This window comes from Mobula birostris, chromosome 20 (assembly GCF_030028105.1).
Source record: "Mobula birostris isolate sMobBir1 chromosome 20, sMobBir1.hap1, whole genome shotgun sequence".
Classification (NCBI taxonomy): domain Eukaryota; kingdom Metazoa; phylum Chordata; class Chondrichthyes; order Myliobatiformes; family Myliobatidae; genus Mobula; species Mobula birostris.
The window spans coordinates 61,836,434-61,859,065 of NC_092389.1; the positions used below are offsets into that span (position 1 = coordinate 61,836,434).

Below are 22,632 nucleotides of genomic sequence, written 5' to 3' on the forward strand. Positions count from 1 at the left end.
GGGGACCCAGTGAGGGAACGACCTGGTGTCTCTGGGGGAACACGTTCCCAGCAATGTACCAAGGTACTCCCGAAAGCAAAAGACCCTATTCCTGAAGGCTTAGTGGGACCACGCTCCAGTGTGTCGCTGCGGATAGAGAGTATTTACGCTAAAGCCATATTCGACACGGGATCGCAGGTCACGTTACTGTACCATTCGTTTTACAACCGGTATCTGAAGCATTTACCCTTGACACCATTCAGTGCACTGGAGATTTGGGATCTCAGTGCTGGTGATTATCCATACGACGGTTACTTGTCAGTGAAACTGGAGTTCTCGGAGGCCGATGTGGGAGTGTCTGAGGGTCTTGATATAGAGGTGCTGGTTTCCCTGTTGAGAAGAGCTGCGTTTCAATTCTGGTGGGGACCAACATCCCTCTGGTGAGGAGGCTCATGGGGGCCTGTAAGGAGAAGGCGGGTGAGAGATTTTTGGGGACCCTGTCCGTGCTCCCAGTGTATCAACGTGATCTTGAGGAAGTGCGTGGCAGCATTGGACTGGATACCAAATTTAAACGAGGGACCGTGTGGTTCACCCAGTCGAAACCAATGGTGGTATGGCCCGGGGAGGTAGCGAGAGTGATGGAGACCCACCATATTTCCCGGAATGCCTGAGGGAGAAACCCTCTTAGTGGACGCTCTGGAGAACCACAAGGGGGTGTCGGGGTTTCTGGCTGGGGTGCTGGTGAGGCCCGAATTGCAGAAGCCCTCGCTTGTACAGGCGAGCAGGATGGCAGTGATCGTCAGGAACACTACGAAGAGGGAGGTCACCTTCAAGCGGGGGATGCCTCTGGCGCATTTGTTCCCGGTGACGGTAATGTTTAGCGCCCCCGTGAGGCACGCCGGGGAGAAACTATTGGAAAAGCGGGGGAAGTTGACCGCTGAGTCATTCAACTTCGGGGACTCCCCGGTGCCGCCGGGTTGGAAAAGGAGGCTGGTGGAGAAGATGTTGACATTGGAAAGTGTATTTTCCATTGTCGAGTTTGATGTGGGTTGTTCCAAGAGCACGCGTCACATTATCCGGGTGACCGAGGACACCCCGTTTAGAGAGAGATCGCGGCGACTAGCAGACGTGGAAGACGTGCGGCAGCATTTGTGTAAGTTGAAGGAAGCTGGGATCATCACTGAGTCCCAAAGCCCCTATGCGTCCCCAATAGTCGTAGCCTGGAAGAAGAACGGGAAGGTACGCATGTGTGTGGACTATAGGACTCTGAACAGGCGCACCTTCCCTGACCAGTATACGGTTCCAAGGCTCGAAGACGCGCTGGCCTGTCTGAGTGGTGCAAAGTGGTTTGGTGTGCTGGATTTGAAGTGTGGATATTACCAGATCCCCATGAGTGAGGCCGACAAATAGAAGACGGCATTTATATGTCCCCTGGGATGCTAACAGTTTGAAAGGCGCCCCAGGGCATATCGGGAGCCCCTGCAAACTTCCAGCAGGTCATGGAGAAGACGGTGAGGGATATGAACTTGCTTGAGGTGTTGGTGTATTTGGATGACTTCATAGTACTTGGATCCACCTTGGAAGAACACGAAGCGAAACTGCTGAAGCTGCTCGGCCGCCTGAAAGATGAAGGGTTAAAACTTTCCCTGGACAAGTGCCAGTTTTGTAAAACGTCTGTTATCTAAGTCAGACACATAATCTCACCGATGGAGTAGGGACAGACCCTGCTAAGATAGAAGCGGTGACCACTTGGCCAAGGCCCCAGACTGTCAGCGCCCTGCGCTCGTTCCTGGGGTTCTGTGGTTATTATCGGAGATTCCTGACGGGCTGCACCCCTCGAATCAGCTTCTGTGTGGTTACCCTCCCCGGGGAAGAAAGGGAGGGGGGAAAGGACAGGGGGGTGGAGAATATCTAAACCCGTCGGAGCCGTTTGGACAGAGGTGGGATGTAAAATTTAAGGAGGCTTCTCAATCTCTGAAGGGACTGCTGACCCAGGCGCCGGTGCTGCCTTTTGCGGACCCCCGATTGCCGTAACTACTGCACACAGATTCCATCCGAGAGGGTTTAGGGAGCGTCCTGTATCAGCATCAGGGCACCGGGTTGAGGCCTGTGGTGTTTGTCGCCGTACGAGAGAAACGATCCCACGCACAAGTTGGAATTCCTGCCGTTGAAATGGGCGGTGGTGGATAAGCTGAGTGACTGACTGTACGAGGCCAAGTTTAAGGTGAGGACGGACAACAACCCCCGAACTTCTATCCTGACCTCGGGGAAACTGGATGTGACAGACCATCGGTGGTTGGCAGCGTTGTCTGCCTGTGATTTCAGCCTGAAGCACCGGCCGGGGAGCCGGAACATTGATGCGGATGCTTTGTCCCGACAGGTACATGAGGGACTGGACAGGGACGGGGAGGGGGAGAGCGTTCCTGCCCCTGGGGTGACAGGTACATGAGGGACTGGACAGGGACGAGGAGGGGGAGAGCGTTCCTGCCCCTAGGGTGACAGGTACATGAGGGACTGGACAGGGACGAGGAGGGGGAGAGCGTTCCTGCCCCTGGGGTGACAGGTACATGAGGGACTGGACAGGGACGAGGAGGGGGACAGCGTTCCTGCCCCTGGGGTGACGGCCCTGTGTCAGTTTGCCATCACCGTGAAGGCAGAGGAAAAGGAGCGGCCGGATCGAGCAGCGGATCAATGGGCGGCTTCCGATGACGTCATTCCCCAGGTTCACTGTGACCTCACTGCTGCCGGAATTGAGTTCTGGGGAAGTGGCGGCTACTCAGCGGGATGACCCGGGCAGTGGCACTATTTGGTCCGCGGTAGAAAATGGAGACACGGCTCCGGCGGAGAAGACGAACGACGCTTTGGTGCCTCCATTACTGAAAGAATGCTTCGGTTGGAGTTGAACAACCAGATCTTACACCGGGTCACGTCAGTCCCAGACCGACCCGGCGTTGCCAGCTGGTTCTGCCCGAGAAGTATCGGAGGATTAGGTTGAAGTCACTTCATGATGATTCTGGACATTCGGGGGCGGAAAAGATCTATCGATTGCCAAGAGACCGGTTTTACTGGCCCCGAATGAAGTCGGAGGTTGAAGAATACTGCAAGTCGTGCATTCGTTGCATACGCCGGAAGATACTGCCTACGCGGGCAGCTCCTTTGTCCCACTTACAGAGTGCAGGGCCCCTGGACCTGGTGTGTGTGGAGTTCCTGTCCATAGAACCCGATGCCAGTAACACGGCGAATGTCTTAGTCATCACGGACCACCTCACCAGATATGCTCAGGCTTTTCCTACCGAGGACCAGAGGGCGACTACGGTGGCAAAAGTGTTATGGGAGAAGTACTTCGTTCATTATGGCCTCCCCAGGCGGAACATAGTGACCAGGGACGGGACTTCGAGAGCAGCCTCATCTATGAGTCACTGGGCATGCTTGGAGTTGAGAAGTCGAGGACCGCGCTCTATCACACGCAGGGCGATCCCCAGCCTGAGGGGTTTAATCGGATCTTGCTGGACGTACTCGGGACCATGGAGATCAGCAGGAAGAGCAGGTGGAGTCAACATATTGTGCATCCGGTTCATTGTTACAACTGTACACGAAATGAAGTTACTGGGTACTCGCCATATTATCTGATGTTTGGGCCTGAGGCGAGGTTGCTCATTAACCTTTGTTTTGGGACTGACGAGGATGAATTATCACCGAAGACTTTTCTGAAGTATGTGTCTGATTATAGGAGAGAGCTGAAAGGGGCTTATGAATTAGCCGAGGTCGCGGCTGCCAAGCAGTATTGAGGAAATAAGAGGAGGTATGATCAAAAAGTGAGGTTCTCCCAACTCCTGCCGGCAGACAGAGTCTTCATAAGCACAAGTTGGATGACCGCTGGGTGGCCACACCCTATGTGGTGGAGAGTCAGATGTCAAACCTACAAGTTTTCCGGGTGAGACCAGAGGAGGGGAAGGGGCCCGTCAAGATTCTCCATCGGAACCACCTACTGCCCCTGGGACAAGAGGTGCGGGTTGACCCAGAGCCCGACTTGGAGCCTACACCTAGTAAGAGGACTCTGCGAAAACACGGGGCGACTGCAGGGCCCACAGCGGGAGAGGCTGGGGGCCGGGGGGGCACCCATGAGAGGGATACTGTTTCGAGGGATGAGGATCTGAATGTGTGGCATATGCTGCCTTTCGCGAACTCCCCACTCATTGAGGCAGAGACCCCTGGCCCTGCTCCCACTGAGTCAGGTTAAGTGGGGTGAGGGGCGGGGGGGAGAGGTTGCTATCTGTGGGCAGCCTGGGTTACAGCGGGACCCTGAAGGAGAGGAAGTGGGGCCTTGACACGTGACAGTGGGCTCCGAGCTGCAGAGGGACAGGAGTGATAGGTCGAGGGAGGACTCACCAGGTGGACCAGAAGTATCACCAGTAGTGTCTGAGCCTGAAGAGTTAAGTGAGGTGGTACGGATGTCTCAGAGAATTAGGAGACCACCGGATAGGTTGGCCAATGTTGCGTCAGGGGAACAGGGCGTGATCTCTACCGTTTAAGGAGCTATGTCACTGCCTTTTGCACCTGGCTTGGGCTTTGTGTTTTGCAGGAAGGGTTGGCGAATTATTTTAACGTCATGAGGACAGGAATAAATTCGGTGGGGGAGAGAGTGTATTGCGCTGTAAGAATTCACTGCTAATGTAATGTCTTCTCTGTAATGTTTCACTGCTAAGCCGAATGAAATGGCTGTTCTGTGTATGTTCACTGCTGAGGTAATGGTTTCTCCGTAGCAGCAATGTTTGGGTTATGGCTGGAGATAACAGGACTCTGGTATGCATGTTAGCCAATCAGGAGATTGTTGCTCTGTCTTGTGAATCTGGACGGAGATTTTTCCCGGTTTTTTTTCGTCGAGGAGAGACGAAGAGGGAAGACGCGTGTGGAGAGAGCTGGTAGATCACCGGACGGGGTGGACTGCGATCTGAGAGCCCGACGGTCAGCGATGGTGGAAGAATGGGGACTGAATGAGCTGCAACATGTACTTTTGACTTTTCCTTGAAACGGGCTCTCTTTGACTTTCATTACTAACCCTATATTCAGATTAAGATTCATAAAGTACAACCATGTAATTGCATAGGGTGTACTGTCTGATATTTTGCTTTGGGGGTTTGTGACTGGGCGGTACATTACACGGCATCCACACAAACGTGATTTCTCACTTTGGCGGGGCCAGAAGTTGTTTTCCCCTAGACGTTCACGAACTCGCCGAGCCTGAGGGTTGCAGATGATCCGAGCTTCCTTCAGATTTCACAAATGCTGCCGCACGTCTTCCACCTCTGCAGGGGCCAGGCGCCGCGACGTTTCTCTGAACGGGGTGTTCTGGGTCACCCGGAGAGTGTGGCGAGTGTTCTTGGAACAACCCACATCGATCTCACCGGTAGAAAAGATACCTTCCAGTTTCAACATCTTCTGTATCAGCTTCCTCTTCCAACCCACAGGTACCGGGGATTCCCAAATGTGAATGACTCAGCAGTCACCTTTCCCTCCTTTCGAACAGAGTTTCTCCCTGGCTCGTCTCACAGAGGCAGTAGACATTCCCGTTACCGAGAAGAGGTGCGCCGGGTCATCCCCCGCTTGAAGGTGACCTTCCTCTTCATTGTGTCCCTGACAGTTACTGCCATCCTGTTCACCTGTAGAACCGAGGGCTTCTGCAGTTCAGGTCTCACCAGCACCCCAGCAGGTCAGCCTGACTTCTCTTCGTGGTCTTCCGGAGCATTCACCAAGAGGGCCTCGTCCTCAGGCATTCTGGGAATTAGGGGTTTCCCATCACTCTCGCTACTTACCCAGGCCGTCACACGATTGGTTTTGACCGGATGAACCACACAGTCTCTCGTCTAAGCTCATTACCCGGCCCAGAGCGGCCACGCAGTTCGAAACCCCTGGTAAATTGACAATGTTTTCTCAAAGCTCTCTCCGTGCAGGCTTGCATTAGCCTCCCCACAATAGGAGTGTTTGTCCCCACAAGAATTGAAACTCGCCCTGATGAACAGGTCCGGACAAACTAGCGGTAATGTGCAAGGACCTCAGCTGCTCCCACATCTGTCTCCGAGAACTCCAACTTCAATGACAAATAATCACCCCTCACTAAGACCCCAGATCTCTAGTGCACTGAGTGGCGTTGATGGTAAATGCGTCAAATACAGCAACCTGACCTCCGAGCCTGTGTCAGGTGTGGGTCTAGCGTAAATACCCTCTAGCCGTAAAGATTCACTGGAGCTGGACCCCACTAACCCTTCAGGACTAGTTTATTTTTGCCTCAGGGTGTTCCTTGATATATTTCTGGGAACGCGTTCCCCCGAGACGCCAGACTATTCCCTCACTAGGTCTCTTCTAAGTTTCCCGACGCCTCTCTCTCACTTAGGTACCCGGGGGTTCACTCTCTTCGAGGTTTCCCGTCATTCATACTCCCGCCTGAAGTGTCCCTCCACCACAGTTAAAACAGAAAATACCGGCCGCTGTCCTCGGGGGAGCCCGGCCACCAGCAGCGCTCTGCATAGTCCGTCCCTTAAGGTGGTCAGCCTCGCTATCAGATCTATCGTTTGGTGTGGGGGGGAAGCGCACCCACAGATGACAACTGGGACATCTGAATTCTCAACTCTGCCATGTGGTCCCTTACCCCACCCCGGGGTAGGCTATCAATTGGCACTTCAGCGCAGGGGACTACGACCGAGGACGGTACAGCTCCACCCCAACACCACCATGGATCCGAAGCATTATCCTCCTCTCTGACTTCTCTGATCAGCTCAACAAGCAACGGAGTGGGGAGCGACTTACCAGAGAGCCGGAGACCACTAGCGTTTGTGTCCTGTGACTGTGCGCCTCTCGCTATTTGAGCCTATCTTAACTGATTCACCTCCGCTGTTTTGAATGGTCCGTCTGCGCCACAAGCAACCCAGCTGTATCTCAAGTCGAAAAATATAGACAGAAAGTTTCTCTCCCTTATCCTGAAACATTTTCTAAGTTCCTAAGTTCCATCGGGCTTCCCGTTGTGCCAAACACATTTTCTATAGCGCTTAAATGTAGCGCGTAGAAGTGGCTAACGGGCTCAGTGTGTTTACAGATCTCACCACGTCAGCAGCCGGCCCCCTCAAACTTTCAACCAATCGCTGTCTTTCTACGTCATCACGGCACTGCTACGTCATCTGAGCGGTCCGCTCTGCCCGAGTCCGATACTCCTCTTCCCCCTCGAGTATGGGCCTCGCTCCTGAGAACATTCTCGGCTTTTGATAGCGAGGCTCTGCTGCTTTGACGGTGTTTAAAGTTCGAATTAACAACTCGTCCGGGTACGAATGTTTCCCCCAGTCAATACTCACGTATTTGGTACCGGTAACCCTGTGGATTCGCACCACTGATCAACCCCTGCAGCATCCACAGCCTCACACCGTAATCACTTTACCGGACAGTAGTTTAGCACAGACTTAAACACACAACCCACTGGATCAATGCTCTGGGCTATCACACAACATCCAACGAAATCGATCCCCGACGAGACCCCGACGATGAAACACTCTGGTTTCGTCGGCTGCGAAAGTCCGGGGAAGACACTGGACTAGAATAAATACCGCCAGACTCGCGAGACCGAGATGGCTTCCAGCCCCGGACCCCAGTTTGTGTGGATGTGTGTAATTTGCTACCTCGTCACAAATTAGTGCCACGAAATGACGGACAGTACCCTGCATACGATTAAAGGAAGTATATTTATGAATCTGAACTTAACTAAAAGGTTAGTAAAGAAAAACAAATAGAAATGTGCACAAGTTGGAGCTCAAAGTTTCACCATATTCACTGATTATAAATCGATCTCGGACCCTGGCTTCGTCGAATCCCGGACCCACACTAGGTCAAATCCTACGACCTGTTCTATCCAGCGTCTTCTTTCTCCATCTCCCCCCGAAAAAAGCCCCAGGCCCGACCTCAGTGTTCAACAGAAAGGAAAACGTCCCCAAAGTCCTCCCATCCTAATTGGATGCCACACATTCCTCAACATCCCTTATCTTCAGCAATAACCCAGACAGGCTGAAAGCAAAACAGACTGTTCTTACCGAACTGCTGAATGAAATACATACAGTATAACAGTGAAAATATGAACCAGGGAATTAAATTGGTTTCATTAGATTTGTTCTTTACTATGGCTGTGGGGCTTATAGCTCAGCTTCATTTTCAACCCTAAAGTACTTGAATGTGACAGAAAAACAGGCTTTAAGATTGTATGGTGGTGCAGTAAGGTCGTCTCCTGTTTCGGTTTTACTGGCTGAAATGGCAGAACTATCATCAGAATTGCAGATATTGCAGTTACGCTAGCATAGGATTCATTTGAGGAGGCAGAGAAATGATCTTCCGGTTAAAGTTGTGTTCGAGGACTATTGGGAACATTATACGCAAAGTGTTTTCCTGTTTAGGTGGCTGGGACCTAATCAGGCTGGGAAGATGGGATTGTTGGATTATGCAATATACCGCACTGTCACGTTCTCTGAAACGCCACTTTGTTCTGTCTGTGACTACTTGATTTTAGGTCTCACATTTTAGTAAAGTCCAAGGACTCTGTTATGCCTGAGGATCTGCTGGTTCATCAATATATTAAAGACAATTATTTTGATATGTTAACCATTGTTGCAGAGGAATCAAAAGGCAATTTAACTGGGGATGATGGTGTTTGTTGTGCCCGGATTAAAGGTAACGATAAAGAAACAGCTTACCGACCATTTATCTGTAAAAACTGCAGAATATGTGGCCATCATTCTAGACCTATAGTGTTTGGAGGAAATTCTTCCACGTAAAGTTGTAATTTGTTCAGATGTTGTTTTCGGTTTTGATGAATTTTAAAACGGATTGGTCAGTCTGGGACTAGCTGGACACTAGCAGTCGGTCAGAGTTACTGTTGGAAACTCATCAAACATTATTTCATACGCAAAGTATTGGATTATACATTTTCTTCTGAGGGGTCTCCACACATGGAGGTACTGAGGGGAATGAGCGGGTTGACTGTTTAGTCACAAAAGCTGTTAAGAGTTCGACTGTGGATAAAGACCTTCCACGTTGCAAATCAGAACCTGTTTCAGGGTTTGCAGGGTTAAGAATGAGGGGTTTATGGGAAATCTAGTGGGACACTGGGCACAAGGGGAGACACCTTTACAGATATCGAACAGTGTTGGGTTCATGGGAGAAGTGGCTACAAACAAGAAAGGAAGGAATTATAGTGACACGACCTGAATTGGCCATACTATAAAGAATTATTCCCTACGTTGTGTTTGAAAACTTCATACTGGGCTGTGTAGATTTTGTCATTATGAAGCATTTCAACACACACTGTTTCAGGGTGAAGCTGATCAAGTAGATGGAAATGAAATGCAGATTTAATTACAATCGTTGAGGGTGGATATCTTTCATTTTAGTTGTGGGAATGAGTTTAACTCGATTCACTCTATTGGATTTCATTTTGTACAATCTATAGGATTTTTTTTGGGGGGGGGTAATTTAGCTTTCATTAGAAAAAAAATAAGTACGAGGGTTTTATTTCCCATTTCTCTGCACCATTTTCCAGTCCAGTTAGTGGCGGGAACGCGCATTAAGTCGGAGCGTCAACCGACATGTATCCAAAGCCCGCCCCATTCATTCATGTTAGACAATCATTTAAAAGCTAGGCGGAAACTGGTGTGTTTGACATTGGATTAGCCAACCAGCATAAGACTAGAACTCCCGCTGTCTTGTGGTAAAGTCGGACTGTGAGGTTGGTGGGCGGGAATGGGGATAGATGGGCATATCCATAGACCAATCAGTTGGTGGCATTCCAGTGTAGTTCGTTGACTGATATCTGACGAGTCCAGGACAGTGTTTTGACCCTCCCCAGAAACACACTATCCTAATGTTCCAGACCTGCCAGACGATGGGACAGTCAGTCCCGGAATAACAACTCGGAGATCAGGCAGTGAATATGAGGAGCTGGCGTCCCGACTGCAGAAATTGTGGCCACCTCCGTCTTGTGCTCAGGACGCGGTTTTATTCATGAATTGAAGCACGGAGGGGACAGAATATTTCACCGCACTAACTATCTGCTCCCTGAATTTTGACCGAGTCACCGCGTAAATAAATGTGTTTGTGCAGCAGCTGAAATCACTCAGCAAAATCCCGACGTAGTTAAAGATCCATTCAGAATCATTGAAATTGAATCTTTTCCCTAAGACCTGATAATACATGACATTTACCACCACTGTCATCCACAGGAGGATGAAGTTGCCGGAGAGAGTGAAGAGTAAAACCACAGACCTCCTCCTGCTCTCCATCTCCGGGTCACTGCGGTTCTCCCCCTTGCTCTGACCCTTCAGCCCCTTACGGACCCGACTGGCCACTAAAATGTGCCTGACGGTCAGAGCGTTGAGCAGCAGGATCCCAGCGAAAGGAAGGAATGGATTTAAAACTGTATCAAGCCAGTCATATACTACCCACCGGGGGTCAGCGAAATACCTGCCCATGAGTACACAGAACCAAGGTATGTTGTCGATTATCATGCTGGGTTCCCGTGTGAAGAACCGGGGGATGTTTTTTCAGACAAAAAAGTACGCCGGTTGTTGTTAGAACCACAGCCGCAGTTTTCCCAGTGCAATATTTTGTTTTCAGCTTCTGGCAGCAAATGGCGACAAACCGATCAAAGGTGAAAGTGACGGTGAACCAGACAGAACAGTCTGTGGCTGTGCACTTCAGTACATCGATAACACTGCACACAGGCGTGATGTCCAGAAAATTCATCGGGAAGTAATACTCATTGATTTGAGACAAAATGACCTCGGTGACGATGGTCAGTAGATCGGCCGCTGCCATGGCCACCAGGTAGCGAGTGGTGCAGGTAGAGAGGCCGCACTTTCCCTGGGGCAGGATCACAATCGCCACTAAATTCACTGTGTGTGGGGGAGGCGGGAGGGGCGGGAGAGGGGGTGAAAGACGGGGACGGGGGAGGGAGGGAGAGACACTGAGCATTACTGAACACGTTCCTCAAGGAATAGGGTTTCAGCTAAAGGTCAGGAGTGCTGGAGTCTGTGAACGGCTGCTAATCTAACATCAAACACGGGTCACACTGTCTCTGACCTGCCCTCTTCAGTGCGGAGATAAGACAATGTGTGCAGAATCGTCGGGGATAAAATCGATCTGCATGAACAACAACGATCGGTGCTGATCCCGATTCCAGTCGCTGACGGGGCCGGTTTCACTGATTTAACCGTGACTGACCAGGTCTCCGGAAACTCAGCATCTGATGGGGCCGAGAAGGGAGACACAGGGGAGCAACACAGACAAAATACTGGAGGGCTCAGTAGGTCAGGCAGCAAACATGGAATTGAACAAGCTTTGGTGTTGTGCCAAGACTGTTCTACAGGACGAAGCGGTGCCCCAGTTTACGACGCGTCTCAGAGGGAAAGCAGGAACAACTTAGTAACCCGAGACTGAGTGGCTCCGTTAATGGATTAATTCCGCAACGCAGTTCAATTTGATAACTATCGTCAGCAGATCCGTGGACAGTGGTTCAGGTGATCAGACCCAATTATTGACCGACAGGCAGTGAGATCCGACTGTGACAGACTCCACAGGGAGACATGAAATACAGGACCAGGGGTTCTCTCTGATCAATAACTCAGAAACAGTGAACTTCACAATGTAAACCCATCCCAGTCACAGCTTACGGGAGAGCTGCCTGTCCCCACACCGACACAACTCCGGATAAGGTGGCATTGAAGGCAAGAGCAACGTCCGAGTCGATCCCGTGAGTTAGATGACAGGCAGGAGTTTAGTTCCGCTTGTCATTAAATATGAAATGTCAGAGTGTTGAACTGACAGGATCAATATCTCTGACGGATATTTGTATAATTATCATCAAGTTAGAAGCTTGTCAAATGATCATAAACAGATTCACATGGGTTAACGCACAGAAATACCAAACATGAATTGTTCTGCTCACTCACCAGGAGCTCCAATGACGGCAATGGACACGTACAATATTTTCTGCACACTGTAGTAACTATTCAACATTGCAGACGTTTTCTCTGTCCAGTGATTTGTCTCCCTGTGCTACAGGCGATCTCTCGGAATGAAATGTTAAGCCAGCACATACCTGGGGTTTTTAATACCACTTAGCGACTCCTCAGGAACACATTTCAACAGAGTTAAAAATAACTGTTTTTAAATTATTTACAAACCAATTTCGTCAGGCAGGTGCAATCTCTGTGGTGACAGATTGCGATTAAAGAATTAACTGATATAATGTTTGTACTATTCGTGTGCATTAGTTTGTGCCAAAATGTGACTGAACCTTCCGCGATGCCTTATCAATTAAATGTGCTTCCACAGTAGGTATGTACTGTAATAGAGCCATTTGAGAGACACAGAATATTGAAGTAAATTATGTATTAATAGCTTGTGAAATTGTATTGAATCACCTACTGTTACTATTCACCTTGAGACTATAAACGCGTGGAATAATTTGTGCTTGGGGGACTCTAAGGAAGGGATCTGTTTGTGATGATGCATAAACACTTTCATATCCACAAAACCCTCCAACATCGTCAGTGACTCAGTCACAGTCAGAACATTTCCGTGCTCACCAGGACCCACCCTTAACCCTAATACATGGCCATAAAGCTCAGCAGTCTAGTAGGGGGTTGAGTCTGTTTTAATCATATCACCACCTGTGTGTTAAGGAACACGGCGGAGAGCTGGAGAGGCGGATAAGGAACTGCCGTTCTGTGTAGCGTGTTTCCGTGTCTCTGTGTGGAACAACCCATTGTTTCTGCCTGACCCGGCCTGCCTCTACACGTATCCATAGACATCCAGTTCAATTTATCCCCTCGGTTCAGTCCCTTCCCCTCTGTCTCCGTAAACTGCACATGCTCCCGACCTCTCGTTTCAAACACTTCACAAAATGGCTGCCTGAACCATAAAAATCAAGAACAGAGGTCAAAATTCAAATTGCATTCATTATTAATCTATGTACAAATGAAACAACCTTGAGATTCGTCAGAGCTCCAAATCAGCAGACACACTTGCATATTGGATCACCTCAGAGCAAAATCATTTCAAATAGTTCACAAAACGGCCGTCTCCATCTTAGAAAATAGCAAGAACAAACTTCAACGTTCAAAATGCATTTATTAGTATTATCTCTAAACAAAACAAGTCTGATAGTCATCACACCTCCAAATCCTCAGAACCCTGAAATACATACACACCCCGAATGTACGCTCCAAAACCACCGAACCTCCAAAATCCGTATGCACCCTGAAATCCGCCGGCATTCCCAAATCTCTCCACACACTCAAATGTGCTCCGAAATCCGTGTGCATCTCTGAGTTAATGTTTGCCCCCAATCCGCATGCACCCCCAACATTAGCTGGCAAACACCCATTCCTGTCCACATTCCCAAATCCATGTACATCCCCCATATTCTCCAAAACACTCCTAAATGAGCGCATATTCTCAAATCCGTCTGCACCCCCGAATCCTTTGCGCATCCGAACCCACTGATTCTCCCACATGCACATTAGCCTATCCCAGCAAAAGAATCATTTCAAACAGTTCACAGAATGGCTGCTTCCATTTTAAAAAGTACAGATGGTAAAGTTCGTATCGCGTTTAACTATAAACGAAACAACCTGGAGATTCGAAACACCTCCAAATCCAACAGCTCCTCAAAGTCAGTGTTCACCCCCGAATCCGTCAACACACCCAACTCTCCATATATCTGCAAATCAGTGTACACCCATAACTCTCTGCTCACCGGAAAATCCTCATTCAACTTTCAAATGAGTGTGCACCCCAAAGCAACTGACACCCCCAAAATACCTGTGTACTCACACATTCGCTGACAAACTCCGAAATATTCGCACATCCCCAAATCCTGGGGGGCGGGGTGGGGTGGGTTGGAGGAGAAGATGGTGGCGCGACGCAGCGCCCGCGGCCGCTCCGAATGATATCGTATGTGTTAACTAGGGGCCGTGCACAATCCTGATTTGATGGAGACAGACGTGAAGAAGCACGGATGAATACCTGGAGAAACTTCTGAAATGCCTGCTTCGTTGCCGCTGCTACTGTGCGATCGAGAATCTCCGGAGGTGAAGGCCCCAAATCCTTGGCTTTGCCTATTGCCTGTTGCCGGGGCCGGGGTTGAAGCGCTCGGCAGAGATGGGTTTCGGTGCTCGGTGTCGGAGGGCTGGTCGGAAGCTCGGAGTTTTCGGACGGACTCAAGAGTCGGCTGTGGTCGGGTGCTTCCAGGATGCTGCATTGACAAGTTTGCGGCGCTGGAAGCTCATGGCAGGAAGAGTTTTTTGTCTTCCTTCTACCGTCTGCGAGAGATGATGGGACTTTCGAGAGACTATGAGACTGTTTTTTTAACCATGCCCATGGTCTGTTCTTCATTAAATTACGGTATTGCGTTGCACTGCTGTAGCTATATGTTATAATTATGTGGTTTTTGTCACCTTTTCAGTCGGTTTGTCTTGTGTTTCTGTGATGTCATTATGGAGGAACAATGTATCATTTCTTAATGAATGCATTACTCGATGACAGTAAAAGAGGACTGCGTGTCCTCATAATCTAATAATATAATCTAACCCCAAATCAGGGGTACACCTACACATTAGAACCATAGGACCATAGAACACTACAGCTCAGAAAACAGGCCATTCGGCCCTTCTAGTCTGTGCTGAAACTTTATTCCGCTAGTACCATTGACCTGCACCCAGTCCATGACACTCTAGACCTCTCCCACCCATGTATCTATCCAATTTATTCTTAAAACTTAAGAGTGAGCCCTCCTTTACCACGTCAGATGGCAGCTCGTTCCACACTCACAGCACGCTCTGAGTGAAGAAGTTCCTCCTAATGTTCCCCCTAAACCTTTCCCCTTTCACCTTAAAGCCATGTCCTCTCGTAGGTATCTCTCCTTATCTAAGTGGAAAGAGCCTTCTCGCATTTATCTATCTTTACCCCTCATCATTTTGTAAACCTCTATCAAATCTCCCCTCATTCTTCCACGCTCCAAGGAATAAGGTCCTAACCGGTTCAATCTTTCCCTGTAACTCAACTCCTGAAGACACGGCAACATCCTAGTAAATCCTCTCTGCACTCTTTCAATCTTACTGTAGTTAGGTGATCAGAACTGCACACAATACTCTAAATTTGGCCTCACCAATGTCTTATACAACCTTACCATAAGATCCCAACTCCTATACTCAGAACTTTGATTTGTGAATGCCAGGATGCCAAAAGCCTTCTTTACAACCCTGTCTACGTGTGAAACGACTTTCAGGGAATTATGTATCTGAACTCCCAGATCCCTTTGTTCCTCCGCACTCCTCAGTGCCCTACCATTTACTTTGTATGTCCAACCTTGATTGTCCTTCCAAAATGCAACACCTCACACTTGTCTGCATTAAATTCCATCTGCCATTTTCTGGCCCATTTTTCCAGTTGGTCCAGATCCCTCTGCAACCTTTGAAAGCCTTGCTCGCTGTCCAAAACCTCCAATCTTAGTGTCATCAGCAAACTTGCTGATCCAAATTTATCACATTATTATCTAGATCATTGATATAGACAACAAACAACAATGGTCCCAGCACAGATCCCTGAGGCACACCACTAGTCACAGGCCTCCAGTCTGAGAAGCAATCATCCACTACCACTCTCTGTCTTCTCCCACACAGCCAATTTTGAATCCAGTTTACAACCTCTCCATGGATACCTAGTGTCTGAACATTCTAATCTAACCTCCCATGTGAGACCTTGTCAAAAGCCTTAGTAAAGTCCACGTAGACATCATCCATAGCCTTTCCTTCATCTACCTTCTTGGTAACCTCCTCGGGAAACTCTGCAAGAATCGTTAAACACAATCTACCACGCATACAGCCAGCTGACTATAGTTAATCGGATCTTGGCTGTTCAAATACTTGTATATCCGATCTCTCAGAACACCTTCCAGTAATTTACCTGCTACCGATGTCAGGCTCACTGGCCTGTAATTACCTGCTTTACTTTTGGAGCCTCTTTTAAACAACGGAACAACATGAGCTACCCTCCAAACCTTCGGCACCATACCCGTGGCTGAGGACATCTTAAATATTTCTGCCAGGGCCCCTGCAATTTCTACACTAATCTCTCTCAAGGTCCGAGGAAATATCAGGCCCCAGGGATTTATCTACCTTTATTCGCCGTAAGGCAGAAAACACCTCCTTCTCTTAAAAATCTCTAAATGTTTTATTACACTGCTGCTTGTTTCCCGTCCTTCCACCTACACTATGCCAGTTTCCAGAGTAAATACTAATGCAAAAGAAAATGTTTAAGATCTCTCCCGTCTCGTGAGGCTCGACACATAGACGGCCACTAAGGGGACAGATTTTGTCCCTTACTATCCTTCTACTCTTAATGTACTTGTAGAAACCTTTAGAGTTTACCTTCACATTATCTGCCAGAGCAACCTCATGTCTCCTTTTTGCATTTCTGATCTCCCTCTTTAGTATTTTCTTACATTTTCTATATTCTGCAAGTACCTCATCTGTTCCTTGTTGCCAATACCTGCTATATACCTCTCTCTTTTACTTAACCAGATCGACAACATCCCTTGAAAACTAAGATTCCCTATGTCTGTTAACTTTGTCTTTAATCCTGGCAGGAACATGCAAACTCTGCAATCCCAAAATTTCGCCTTTGAATGCCTAGAATAAATACTAAACACATCCTTGCCATAAAACAGCTTTTTCCCAATCCACTCTTCCTAGATCTGTTCTCAACTCCTCAAATTTAGCCCCTTTCCAGTTTAGAACCTTAACTCGTGAACCAGGCTTATCCTTATCCATAATTAACTTGAAACTAATGACATTATGGTCACTAGACCCAAAATTTTTGCCTACACATACTTCTGACCTGTCTAGTTCCCTAATAGGAGATCAAGTATTGCATCCTCTCTCGTTGGTAACTCTATATATTGATTTAGAAAACTTTCCTGAACACATTTGACAAACACCACGCCATCTAACCCTTTCACAGTATGGGAATCCCAGTCAATATGTGGAAAGTTAAAATCCCCTACTATTACAACCTTCTGTTTCTTACATCGGTCTGCTATCTCTCTACAGATTTGCTCCTCCAATTCTCTCTGACTATTGGGCGGTCTATAATACAACCCTATTAGTGTGGTCACATTTTTCCCGTTCCTCAGCTCCACCCATATGGCCTCTGTAGACAAGCCCTCCGGGCTGTCCTGTATACGCACAGCTGTGATATTCTCCCTGACTAGTAATGCCACTCCTCCCCCTTTCATCCCTCCCCCTCTGTCACCTCTGAAACAACGGAACCCCGGAGCATTAAGCTATTAGTCCTGCCCCTCTTGCGACCATGTCTCACTAATGGCAATAATGTCGTAATCCCACGTGTCAATCCACGCCCTAAACTAATCTATTTTACCTACAATACTCCTTACATTAAAATAGATGCACCTGAGAGCACTTCTATCACGTACAAACCTTTGAATACTGTCTATATATGCAGTCCTCGCATGACCTTTATCCTCCTCCACCTCACTATCTGCTCTAACACTATCTGCTCCAACACCCTTCCCCTACAAATCTAGTTTAAACCCCTCTGAGCAGAACTAGCAAACCTACCCGCAAGGATGTTCGGCCCCCTCCAGTTCAGGTGCAAACCGTCCCGTCGTAACAGGTCCCACCATCCCTAGAACAAAGCCCAATTGTCTGCAAACATGAAGCTCTCCCTCCTGCACCATCTCCTTAGCCACGTATTTAGCTGCATTATCTTCCTATTTCTAACCTCACTAGCACGTGGCACGGGTAGCAATCATGAGTTTGCAACCCTGGAGGTCCTAACCTTCAACTTTGCACCTAGCTCCCTATACTGTACTCTCTTTGCAAGACCTCATCCTCCTGCCTATCCACGTCATTGCTCACTACATGGACCACGACATTTGGCTGCTCACCCTCCCTCCTGAGGGTACTGAGATCGCGATACGAAATATCGCGGACCCTGGCACCAGGGAGGCAACAGAACATCCGGGATTCTCGATCTCTCCCACAGAACCGCTTATCTGTCCCCCTAACTATGGAATCCCCTATTACTACTGCTCTCCTCTTTTCCCTCCTTCCTTTCTGAGCTGAGGGTCCAGTCTCGGTGCCAGAGACGTGACCACTACATGCCCCTGGTGGGTCGTCCCCACCAACAGTATCCAAACTGTATACTTATTATTGATGGGAACGGTCACAGGGGTGCTCTGCTCATTCTGTCTACTCCTCTTCCCTTTCCTGACAGTCACCCAGCTTCATGCCTCATGACTTTTAGGGGTGACTATCTCCCTTAAAATCCAGTCTATTCCTTCCCCTGCCTCACGAATGACCCGAAGTTCATCCAGCCCCAGTTCCAATTCCCTAATTCGGTTTGTCAAGAGCTGCAGCTGGGTGCACCTTTTACAGGTGTAGTCATCAGGGACATTTGTGCTGTCACTGACTTCCCACATACTGCATACGGAGCACTCGATTGTCCTAATTGCTGCCACCATTACCTACTCCTAAGTTACTTTAATTAATTAAAGGAACTTGGAGAGGATGCAGTGGGGATTAGGGAGGTGGTTGTATGGGAGAGGCTGCAGAATGGTTTTGGATGTGATTGTACTGGAGAAGGTGCAAAGGGAATTGGAATGTGATTGTATAGGACAAAGTGATTGGGATGCGATTGTCTTGTATACAGTGCAGAGGGGATCAGGCGTGTGATTATACTGGAGAACATCAAGTCAAGTCAAGTCACGTTTTATTGTCATTGAGACCATAACTGCTGGTACAGTACACGGTACAAACGAAACAAAGTTTTTCAGGACAATGTTGCTACATGAACAATACAAAAATTACACTGAACTACATAAAAAAAACACAAAACTACACTAGACTACAGATCTACCCAGGACTGCATAAAGTGCACAAAACAGTGCAGACATTACAATAAATAATAAACAAGACTATATGCATAGTAGAGGGCAGTAGGTTGGTTTCAGTCCAGGCTCTGGGTATTGAGAAGTTTGTTGAGTTCGGGGAAGCTGTTACATGGTCTGGTCGTGAGACCCCGAATATTTCGGTGCCTTTTGCCAGAAGGCAGAAGGGAGAAGAGCTCGTATGAGGGGTGCATGGGGTCCTTCATAATGCTGTTTGCTTTACGGATGCAGCGTGTGGTGTAAATGTCTCTAATGGTGGGAAGAGAGACCCCGATGATCTTCTCAGCTGACATCTCTATCCGTTGCAGGGTCTTCCGACCAGAGATGGTGCAATTTCGGAACCAGGCAGTGATGCAGCTGCTCAGGATGCTCTCAATACAACCTCTGTAGAATGTAGTGAGGGTGGGGGGTGGGAGATGGACTTTTCTCAGCCTTCGCAGAAAGTAGAGACGGGGGTATTAGGAGTGTGGTTTTATCAGTTAAGTTCCAGAAGGGATGGGGTTTGTGATTGTACTGGCGACGGTGCATGAGGGATTGTTTGTGATTGTACAGCAGAGAGTACATAGGGATATTGGAATGTAATTGCATAGGACAAAGTACAGAGGCGATTGGGGTGTTGTTGCATGGTAAACAGTGTAGAGCGCATTGAGTGCGTGATTATGTTGCAGAAGGTGCCGAGGGGAATTTGGTTGTCGTTGTATGGGTTAGGGTCCAGAGGACACTGGGGTTGTGATTGATAAGTCTGTGGTCTAAGGTAGAAGGAGTAAATTTTAGGAAACCAAGCACATTTGTGTTTAACATAGTCCCCTCCTACATGTACTCACATAGTCCTGCTGTCGTGCAGCACACGGGTCTCTTCTTTGCACGAGTGGTCCGCAGCAGGGCTGATGGACAGGTTCGTGGCCTAAGGTGCAGCTCTCCTTACATGCACCTGCAGTTCAACTCTATGAGTAAAAATGCAGAAAGGAAGTTAATAACGTCTTCTTCTACCATAGGCCACGATCTTATCAATCACCCCTGCCGTGGACCACTTCTGGAGGTCCACGACGCCGACTTCTACAAAGAAGGGATCCGTACGCTGCACGACCGCTGGAATAAGTGTGTAACTGTAGGAAAAAAAAAATAAATGTGCTAGATTTTCTAAAATGGACGCCTTCTACCATAGGCCACGAACTTATCAATCACCCCTTGTTTTGGAGAGAATGCAGAGAGGATTGCGGGTGTGACTACATTGGAGAGAGGGCAGAGGTGATTAGGAGAGTAATTTAATTGAAGAGCATGCTCAGGTTATTGGGATGTGATAATATTGGAGAGGGTATGGAAGAGATAGGGTGTTGTTGTAATGGAGTGGATGCAGAGGTGTTTGGGATGTGATTGTATTGCACAAAGCGCAAAAGGGGATTGAGCGTGAGATCACGTTGGAGAGGACGCCGAGGGGATTGTGGGTGTGATTGCACTGCAGACGATAAAGAGGGCATTAATGAAGTGGTTCTATGGGAGAGGGTAGAATGGATGGGGTTGTGATTGTACTGGAGAAGTTGGAGAAAGAATTGGAATGTAATTGTCCAGGACAAAGTGCAGAGGGTATCGTATCGGGAGTGTCAGTATTGTAGAGAGGTTGTTGACGGGATTTTGGATGTGATTATATTGGAGGGTGCCGAAGGTATTGAGGTGTGTCTGTATTTCAAAGAATGCAAAGGTGATTGTCTATGATTGTATTTGAGAGAGTGCAGAGGGGATTGTCTGTGTTTGTATTTGAGATAGTGCAGAGGGGATTGTCTGTGATTGTATTTCAGAGAGTTCAGAGGGGATTTGCAGTTATTGTATTTGAGAGAGTGCAGAGGGGATTGTCTGTGATTGTATTTGACACAGTTCAGAAGGGATTGGCAGTGATTGTATTTGAGAGAGTGCAGAGGGGATTGAGTGTGATTGTATTTGAGAGAGTTCAGAGGGAATGTGGGATATGATTGTACTGGAGATAGTGCAGGGACGTTTGAGGATGAGTTTGCATTGAAAAGGTTGCAGAGGCCAACTGAGTGGATTAGTAATGGAGACGATGAGAGGGATTTGTAGATCTGGTTGTTCTGGCTATGGTACAGGGTTAATAAACTAGAGCGTGGGGTTATCCACATACTTGCGAAATATAAAGGCGAGGACTATGTTATAATCTGAGAGTTAATTCCAATATTGCCGTTGCAGAGTATCAATATCCTTCTGAAGTGTTTTGTCTCTGTTGTACCGAAAAGATTAATATAAATCCTCCCGGAAGGGGGAGAGGATGGCAGCGCCACAGCAGCGCGCGCGGCCACTTCGGTGATGATGCCTGTTATCTGACAAGTAGGGGACGGTGCACAATTCTGATTTGATGGAGACAGACGTGAGCGTACGGAGGAACATCTGGAAAACTTCTGAAATGCCCGCTTCGCTGCCGCTGCTACTGTGTGGTAACCGGAATCTCCGGAGCTGAAGGCCCCGAAATCCTCGGCTTTGCGTGTTTCAGCAGCCAGGGTGAGGTCGAAGGCGTCGGCAGAGGATGGCGCTCGGGAGGCTGTATCGGAGAGTCTGGTCGGAAGCTCGGAGTTTTCGGACGGATGGACTCAGTGTCGGCTGTGGTCGGCTGCTTCCAAAGTATCGGCAAGTTGACGGTGCCTGGAGGTTTATGGCAGGGAGTTTCTCCCTTTTGCCTCCTGTTATCGGGGACTAGGGAGTCGATCGACTCGGGACTTTGAGACTTTTTTTTTACTGTGCCCATGGACTTTTTTCATCAAATTATGGTATTGCTTTGCACTGCTGTAACTATATGTTATAATTATGTGGTTCTGTTAGTGTTAGTCTTGGTCTGTCCTGTTTTCTGTGAGATCACTCCAGAGAAACATTATATCATTTCTTAATCTATGTATGTATTTCTAAATGACAATAAAAGAGGACTGAGTGTTCTCATAATCTAAAAAAAAAAATCATATCGGGTATACTCATTTACAAAGCACATTTCATGGTCGGTGTTGAACAGATCAGGCGGATGAACCGACCTGGAATAGCTGTGAGGACTGGGATGTTACCGCCGTGACAGAAACACGACTGAGCGAAGGGCAGGACCGAGAGATGACTATTCAGCGATATTGGTACGACAGTTGTGTCACTAGGATAGAGGTTCAGCCGAGCGAGAGAGGTGTAATATCAGCATTTAGAAATGACATTTTGGCGATAACGTCCTGTGAGGCCATATGGGCAGAACGTAGAAGCAGGGCACTCAAAGGTACTCTACTATATGCTCCAATAGTCAGCGGGAATGACTACTGGGAGACCATGCGGTGAATCGCTCCATGGAACTATATGAAATACTCCAGTTGTCCCCGTGAACGAAATGTTACCGTCCAGTTTATCGCAACTTCTCCGAATCTTAATCGTTTCGATTTGGGTGCCTCTCATTCTACAAAAGTTGCAAGCAGTAAAGTCCCTGCCAGGCCAGACCTTTTGTGTTACCCAGGCCACTTGTCTTGGCAACATCCTGTCAAAACTCTTTCCAGTTTAAACACGTGTCTCTCTCCTTCACACAAACAACCACAAACACAGACACACAAATACACACACATGCACACTTCGCAACACCCCCACCTCCACGCACACACACATACAGCACAAACTCCCAGCTT

The 22,632-nt window shown here is 48.2% G+C and overlaps 1 protein-coding gene and 1 pseudogene across 1 annotated transcript in view; both read right to left on the reverse strand.

Annotated features, from left to right (window-relative positions):
* LOC140185028 (uncharacterized) overlaps positions 1 to 22,632 on the reverse strand; it is a 346,977-nt gene that overhangs the window by 269,222 nt on the left and 55,123 nt on the right. The window lies entirely within an intron of this gene.
* Positions 9,993 to 15,214, reverse strand: LOC140212713 (probable G-protein coupled receptor 139; annotated as a pseudogene).